Source organism: Lolium perenne, chromosome 6 (assembly GCF_019359855.2).
Source record: "Lolium perenne isolate Kyuss_39 chromosome 6, Kyuss_2.0, whole genome shotgun sequence".
Lineage (NCBI taxonomy): Eukaryota > Viridiplantae > Streptophyta > Magnoliopsida > Poales > Poaceae > Lolium > Lolium perenne.
This window is the reverse complement of record NC_067249.2, coordinates 91,995,871-92,004,649: the sequence shown is the minus strand read 5'-3', so window position 1 is coordinate 92,004,649 and position 8,779 is coordinate 91,995,871. Positions and strand designations below refer to the sequence as shown.

At 45.6% G+C, this 8,779-nt stretch overlaps 1 long non-coding RNA gene across 5 annotated transcripts; it reads right to left on the bottom strand.

Moving 5' to 3' along the window:
• Positions 1-3,586: 3,586 nt before the first annotated feature.
• LOC127320933 (uncharacterized) lies at positions 3,587-7,229 on the bottom strand. 5 transcript variants are annotated; one of them, XR_007863684.1, is made up of 3 exons: positions 5,346-7,229; positions 4,571-4,691; positions 3,587-3,907 (listed from the first exon to the last, which is right to left on the bottom strand). It is a non-coding gene; the product is annotated as an uncharacterized lncRNA (long non-coding RNA). The 5 variants fall into 5 exon arrangements; XR_007863682.1 differs by having other exon boundaries at positions 4,571-6,351; positions 6,624-7,229; XR_007863686.1 differs by having other exon boundaries at positions 4,571-6,346; positions 6,624-7,229.
• Positions 7,230-8,779: the final 1,550 nt, after the last annotated feature.

Genomic DNA, 8,779 nt, shown 5'->3' with positions numbered 1-8,779 from the left:
GGAACCACAATACTACACAGATTGCTCTGTTCTGGCATTGGCAGCAACTGCGACTTCGATCTTCAAAAATGCAGGACACTGGAACATTAGGCCAATCCTTGCTATTATACATGCATCCCCATTTTTTCTTGGCAGCAGGGTAGCACACATCAACAGGTGCTTCAATGTAAAGGCGCACCATCAAGCAAAGTTAGCGATCAAAGTACAAAATAGGCTTGTAGTATTCAGATGTCTATCGAGAGCCCCAGCACCGGCCGCACCATGTCCAGCACCTCTCGCACGCCGCGTCCGGCAGAACAACACGTCAGCAACGGAGGAACGCGCGTGGGGAGAGGCCGCGCGGTTGCGCGCACCGGAGAGCCTGGCATGCTACCAACCAGCAGAGGGCTTCCTCCAAAGGAACACCATCGCGGCACACGCCCAATAGGATGCCCTCACCAGATCGGGGGCTTCCTGGAACGAAGGTGCTCGTGCTCCTGCTCCTGCTCGGCGGCGAGTCCTTGCTACGAGAAGGGGGGAGGAGGAGGAGGAGCTTGGGTTTTTTGAAAGGTAGAAACTTGTATTCATAATTTCATATAGTAGCAAAGATATATTTTTTCGATAAAGAAAATATATTAATATCAGAAGATACCAATTACATCCAGGTTTTTCTGCAATAATGTACCACCCTAATGGCAGTACGGATGCACACAGCAAAAAAAGAGAAAAGAAAACTAAGAAATAAAAGTCCCGCCACAGCATCCTAGACCTAGCAACAGCAGTACATCCACCACCAAGACAACACATGAAATATAGACTCTTAAAAGCGACGCCTCCAAGAAAGGAACAGTGCACCAGCGCCATCGTCACCCGATCAAAGATCTTAGGTTTCCACCCTAAAGATAGTTCCCGCTCTCAAAACAATGTCTCCAACAAGGTTATTGCCAGACACAACCAGTTAAGAGCGAACATTGTGTTTTCACCCTGAAAGGAAGGACTCTGAACTTCACTTCTGCTATCGCCCCCACTTTCATATCACAATCACATACAAGATCAAGAACAAGCAGAGTGGATACAGGTGAAGAACTACTGGAAGGCATTCAAAATCTTCTCGCGGTCGAAGCTAGTCATCACCAACCGCAATGACGACCCTTGGAGCTGGGAACACCCCTAGCAATATGGCGAAGATGGATCGCATGGTTTTTTTTGAGATGGAAACAAGCATTCCATTAAACGGTAAGACCAGCAACATCGCTGGCTACCAAAACATTCACAAAATCAGGAACACAACCCGGACAGAAGGCTGGGGGTCTGAGTCCTGATCTTGCGCCAAGTGACGTCATTGCGTCTGCCACTTGATTACAGGCCCGAGGGTAATACGAGATACTAAAACAAGGAAAGTTCAAAGAAATCTGGAATTTAATCTCCCTAAAGATAGCTCCATTTTTTGATAGATCTTGCTCACCACCATTGATCGCTTGTACCAGCAACTGTGAATCAGTCTCAACCTGGACGTGAGATATGCCCCAACTTTGTGCCTGCAGGAGTGATTGCAGACAGGCCTCAGCCTCAGCATGGAGTGCATCTCGAACATCATTCAGCTAACCAGCTCCCGCTCCAGCAACCTCACCCAGTCTATCTCTGATGACGAAACCCCATCCAGCAGAATCAGTGGCCGGGTTCATGCTGCCATCAATGTTGATCTTTAGAACATCAGACTCCGGAGGACGCCATTTGGCTTGTGGAGCAGATTGACACTCCCTCTTCAGATTTTTATAGAACCCGTCAAACTCAGAGGCAAGGTAAAGGACCTGATGGTTCACAGACACCGATGAGGCTGTGGACTCGCCGGCATTACACTTGTTCCTCACTCGCTACCAAACCGACAGCAGGGCAACACACTTTAGCTTCTCCTGGTCGGGCGTGTTGAGAATCTGAGCAACGACATTCTTAGCATCAAAGCAGGACTTCAGCTTAGTTCTAATGTGATCAAGATTCAGCTCTCTCCACAGAGCATGAACAAGTTTGCAGTTGAGGAACAGGTGGCCACCATCCTCGCTGAATCTAGAGCACATGGGGCAGATGTGGTGTAATATCTCAGGATTTGGGGTTACAAAAATTGAGGAAACAGAAGTGTGCATTGCATTTATGCGTAGAAAATCTGGGGAATTTTCGCGCTTTAAAGTAAAACAGTCACAGTAACTGAAGTTTCACTTGACCTTGGTGGAATTTAAGTAGCTCATCAAGTCAAGCACTATAAACCTCAATGTGACTTTGTAAAAACCTTGTTTTGGGTAGAGGTGATTTGATCTAAGGGGTTAGATCAAATGAAATTAAAACCAACACAAGAACACATTAATCAAGGATCAACTACTTGATCTTATTAAAGGTCATAACATGTTATTCCTTACCATAACATATGAACATCTATTCAAATTGGAAATCAATTAACAATAAAATGGAGAAACCATTCTTAACATATCTTTTCCATGTCTTTAACAAATAAATATTCCTACCATGAACCTCATGGTATTTCTTGAACTAAACTTTTGAATTTAACACCAACACAAGCTTATTATTAAACCCTAGAGATGGGAGAGATCTATACCCATCAAAGAGATAAGAAACAAACTCTATATTATTAACACTTAAAAGTTGAGCAACTACATTAGGGTACAATTGAATTTACTTTAAAACTTATTACCAAATGTGGTAAAACACAAGGACCTAAGTGCATAAAATCCACACATTCAGATTTTAAGCATAACTTATTAAATATGTGAAATATCACAAAACTAAATTCATTTACATTACGAATTGTAGTTCAAACTATTTGAATAAAATAATCTACGAGTATTTTGAAACTCATATGATCATGCCATGTTGAAATCAAACATCACCATTCAAAATTGGGGTATAACCCTTGTCTTTGACATTTTTATCCCAATTACAATCTTATATTTACTAATTGGAGACTCCCCACGAGCCTTCATGTTAATCCTAGAAGCTAGATAATAATGTCCGTACGATCAATTAGGTAATACTAGTTGACTGTCCGTGCGTTGCCACGGTCTTTTTCTATGTAAATATAATAGAAACGAAAGATCATGTGTATAAAATATGTTTACCTAAATATACGTACATTGCTATGAAATAATAATGCAACTTGCATCTTTTTAATTGTGTCATTCTAATATTCTATTACAACGAATTTTCATAGCTTGGCTTGTCCTGCTTATTTCCACACCTCTTCCCTTTCTTCTGACATGATGTATGTCTTTTCTCAATATTTAACGGATCTCTACTATTCTTGACATCACCTTCGGCAATTGTACGCGGCAAAAAATCTCAGGTTTCATCACTTTCCTACCACCATCGCGATGCATATATAGGTTTAAACGATTTCAAGTGTCAGATGCAGGTGGTGTTGTTGGTCCTAAATTCTCTCTAAAACTTGGTAGTACAGTTTTGACTTGAAAGATCAAGGTTGTAGTTTAATACGGCGTAACCATTTTTTTACACGAGTTGACACAGATCTCTTTGGCAATGCATTATTATGTAGCTGAACTTGAGATAAGAGATTTGGATATGTGCATCAGTGACTCAATTGAGAAAAGTGACACATTGACAAAACTTAATTTAACTTGCCTATTACCACTTCAGTACAACACACACAACTTACATGATCTGATAAGTCCACTGCATGTCAATCACAAGAGCTAATAGTACTAATATAACTTTTTCAACCCAGAAGTAGCTTTTTCCACATCTACACCAGCTCATACGGCATCTGTCCAGTGGTGGGGATGTGCATGTCCAGCTGCTAGATCATATCTTTTACCGGATGGCGGACGCGAGCCTCCATCATGAGTAGGGAGTGGTTGGAGACCTCCTCATTCCACATGGAAGTGCAAGAACTGGCTTCTTACTGTTGAGATAAGATTTTAGATTTTCCTTGAAAAAGCGAGGATAAATCAACATTCGGAAGCCGACAAAAAAACTACATCGTCTTCAACAAGTTTTAGGTAGAAGGTAAATAAGCATCGTATTTGTAGGCTTAGACTATTTCATGTATTATATATAAATAGATGAACAAACTAAGCTTCAATGCATCCAAAAAATAACTTAGTACAAGCAAAAATTGTCAAGAAACTTTAAACCACTGGAAGTGCCTATTCATTATAGAAAATAATCAGCATGTATACTACTAATAATTATTCACGCATTGCAGTATTAATAATTATAAGAATTCGACAACAAACTTAAACGTAAGTACGTACATGACCATTGTAATGACTAAAGACCATTGATCAGTTCTATTTTATGAAGGTCCATCTATCCCTTAACTTTGTCTCACAATTTTCCATCGTGTACTCATGGTTGAGATGATGCTCAGCAAAACAAAGTCCTAGTACCAAGAGTAACCCTTAAAGACACACATAAGAGAGAGCTCTTGTAGATACCTATGAACATCAAATGCACATTACAAATGGCTGAACAATGAATCAAGTTCTTTTAATCGGCAGAATCAAGATCGCACAATTTGCAGAGACACGTCAAATTCAATTAGTGTAAACTGGTGGATATTTACCTCTTCCCCTGCCCATCCCCGGCGGCCACATCCTCTTCCATGGCCACTTGGTAAGTCATCTGCATCCTGGTGAATGTAATTAGGTAGCTTGACATGATGAACATGTATCAGTGGCTAATAACTGCAAAATTCAAAGCTATGTTAAATATACGTCTTGAAGAGAAGAATATGCACATGAGAATTATCACTGTGCTAAACGACCCTATTAACAAAGAATCCACAAAGATCACCACTATGAAAAATGAGTAGTACTTTTTTTGTAAAAGGCTAGTGTTGTTGGAGCATTTCTTTTTAGTTTTACTTGTGAAATCCCAACAGTAGCATGATCATTGTGCTTCTTTAGAGGCGAGGTTAAGAAACTTTTGTTTCTCTACATACTCAGGTCCACGTTGCAGTGTTAAGTCGTAGCAAGATAGTCTAATCCACCAATAATCATTTGAGCTCAGAAAACAAACAGAATCAAGAGAAAAGACTGGAAAATAGATTTAAATGAAATCTAAATGGTAGGGTTATGGTTCCTTCCCATGGCCTTGATCATTGTTGCCACTGCTGATTCTCATACTTATTTTGTACCGAAGGCACAGATAGTTGTCAAAGCAATCAAATGAGTAATCTTCTAAACTTAAGGAAGGCAATATTACAACTCTCCTTTTACATTAACAATTTCGTATACGTACAAATAGTTTTTCATTAAGTAGTATGTTCTCACTTCCTGCAAGTTGGAATAGAAAATATATATGCTAGTCACCCATATAGAAACAGTGAGGAAACTTACAAAATAATCGATTTCATTAACTGGTACTCCGGTGCAGCGATATCTCAAATCCATTGCAGACGGTCCTGTGCAGCTAGGTGCTATATGTCGAACTACTTAATCAAAAGAAAACTATACTGGTTTAATTATCAAACACATGGTGGTTAGGAATTAGGAGTTCACTAAAGCTTGCAGGTTATCACGATAACTTCTACAGTTCTACTTTCTAGCTCCTTTCTCCTTGTTTTGTCTGCTCCCTTGAGCTCCTCCTTCCCATGAAATTTCAGCAACAAGGTAAAGTTTAGTAAGTACAGGAAAACTGAGTTTCTTCAAAACAGATTATGTAGAAAATCAAATTTCAGTACAAGGGAATATTTAGTAGCTTCATAAAATTTACAGAACATGAATGAAAAAAATATCAGTAGCTTCAGATAAGATAATAAAATTCGTCATCAATTTGAACACTTAATGAGAATATGTATCGTGTTAATATAGCTCTGTCATGATTCTGCGGTAATAAAGGAAGTTGAACATCCCCTGCTTCCTCACTGTGGTAAACTATGTAATCACGTCTTCTGAAGAGGGTCGACAATGCAGATATTTTTATGTGCTCTGTAGTGCAATCTATGCAGTCCAGAAATATACCTTTACAATCATATTTCCTCTGCAAAACCAATTATACTTCTGCATGCTAATAAATTTCTGTAACAGCGGCATCATCAAACTTGACAAATGATGGGAGTTCTAATATTGCCTCAATAACGTAAACCTGAAATCAAAATTCCAAGATCTTCGGTGTTGTCCTTGCTATACTGACTGACATGGCAAATATCACACGAAATCCTACGAGCATGCCACGGTTCTAAACTGAAAGGAACAGAGTGTCGATTCTCACCAGGGAGACATCCTGTCCTGTCATTGCGCTGAGACAGGGTCCGATCTTGGAGGAGCAGACACAACTCACAAGCCAAGCAGCTCGACAATCTCCTTCTGGCTCTTATCATCTGAGTATACGACCTATTCTGTTCTGTCCAGAGCACATAAATTATGTTAAAACTAATTCAACTAAATATGATGCTTATGGTATTCTTTGCAGTTTATTTCTACACAGATTGGTTCTGAACTTCAAGCTCACTTCTGTATTATCTATATTATTATTTCTACACAACTAATCTACGAGATAGAGTAGAACTTTAAAGAAATTACAGTAGCATGAATGGATGTTTGGAGGAACATAGATGAATTAGGGAAGAATAGAAGTTGGTTCAAGTCCTTTGCTACTACAACGACCAGGCTTACCTTACTACGGCAGCCTTTCAGGCTGTAAGTATAACATCCAGTGGCAACATACATCAAGCTGCAACCACATATGAAAAAAAAGTGCAAATTTATACGGTGCCAACAGAAACCTGTAGAGAACGAAGAACCTGTACGGCATCTAGGCGATGATCTAGTGCATTTTAATCAGCGTGGGCGGCGACGGGCACAATCGAGAAACACGTCGAGCGAGACGGCAGCCGCGACACGGGTATGTTGGTCAGGCGAGGTGGCATCTCGAAGGGGATCAAGGGCAGTGGTGGAGACTTCATGATCGATGGCGTCGGCGGCACCGTCCGCCCCGGCGCCAGAGATTCCATAGTCTTAGGGGTATTCCTGGGCGCGATTAGGCCCGCGGCCCTTGATTTCTGCTACCCCGCCGCCCAGGTCCGGGCTGCCTCCGAGCCAGGCCTTCGATTTTGCTGCAGCTGCCTCCAGGTCCGGGCCACCGCTGCATGAGCCCCGTCGATTTTGCCTGTCGCCGCTCAGGTCGGAAGGGGATCGAGATGCCAGGTAGCGGCGCTGTTCTTCGAAGGCGGAGGTGGGGAGATGAGGGCATCTCCAACCGCGCCACCCAAACCGCGCCCGCGTCCGTTTGGGTCGAGCCGGACAGAAACGCGGCCCAGCGCGGGGATGCACCGCAAAAGCGGATGGCCGCGGCGTCCGGAACGACGCAAACCCGGCCCAAATCTGGGCTAGGTTTGCGTGGCCGCGGATGGCACGCGCCGTCCGCTCGCGTCCGCGCTGTCGCCTCGTCTCCCTTGGGCCCACCCTGTCGGTGACCGGGAGACTATTAAATGGGGATCGGAGGATCCGGCCCTCCACTCCGGTCCCCACTCCACTCCCCGAGCAGAACCGCCGCCATGGCCCCGAAGCGACGGTTCGCTCCGGAGCGAACGACGACGAGGCGAGCAGCGGCCGCCGTCGTCCGCCGGCGCTGCGGCCGTCGGGAGGAAACCAACGCGGCCTCCACATCGGAGAGGCCGCCGCGGCGGTGCGGCATTGCCGCAACCGCCGCCTCTCCTCCTCGAGCCGAAGCCGGAGTCCTCGGAGGAGGACCCGGACCTCCGCGCCGCCCGATGATCTCGGCGGCGGAGAAGGAGGCGAAATGGCCGCACCTCCATGCGGCCATTCGCACCTCCGAAATGGAGGAGGCGGCGCGGCGGGAGGTGGAGGAGGCGGAGGGCGGGAGCTCTACGCCCAGGCCTCCAGCGCGACGGGAGGAGGAGGAGGAGGCGACGCGGCGGGAGGAGGCCGAGCGCCGCGCCGACGAGCGGCGCCGCGAGAGGACGGGCGCCGCGCGCCGACCCGGCGGCGGCGCCGGGGAGAGGCTGTGCGCCGCGCACAGCGGGAGAGGCGACGGCGCCTCGGGGAGGAGGCGGCGCTCCGTGCGCCGCCGCGCCCGCGGTGGCTCCGGACCCCCACTTGCCGTGGGAGGAGGCCCTGTGGTCTCCGTGGCCGGAGTCCCCGGCGCGGTCGAGCCACAACAGCGCGTCGCCGCCCGGGGACGTCGACGACGTCGCCGACGACGCCCACAGGGGCTAGGCGGCGCACCGGCGGCCACCGCGCCGCCGACCAAACCCTAATAGAGGGTTTTTAAATATTAGTTTAAATTTAAAAGCCCATATAGGGGCTTCTTTTGTTAGTTTTATTTGCCCAAAATAGGGCTATGTACAAATTTGCCCAAAATAGGGCATATGTTCAATATAATTTCGTTTAAATTCGTATTTTCTTTTGTTTTCCTGTTTCTACGTTTTTTGCGATGCGTCCGCGCGTTGGGCGCAGCGCGCGACCCAAATGGACGCGGGCCGCTGTCCGCGTGTCCGCTCGGCCATCCAAACGGCCCAAACCGGACGGCCCAGCGCGTCCGTTTGGGTCGCGCGGTTGGAGATGCCCTGAGGATGAAAGAAAGGCAACGAACACGAAATTGACGGAGTCGTGCGTGCGTGGGTGGCGCTTCTTTTTTCTCCGCCCGGGATTGGAGTCACGGACGTACCAACCATCTCACCACCTTTAGGCATTTAATATAGTAGAGATATGTACAGCCGTAGGATGACGTAGGTTTACCTGCCCGCACCCGTGTGACTTTTCACGTCGGATCACCCGGAAAAAAACATACGTTTGTCATCAGCGGAAAG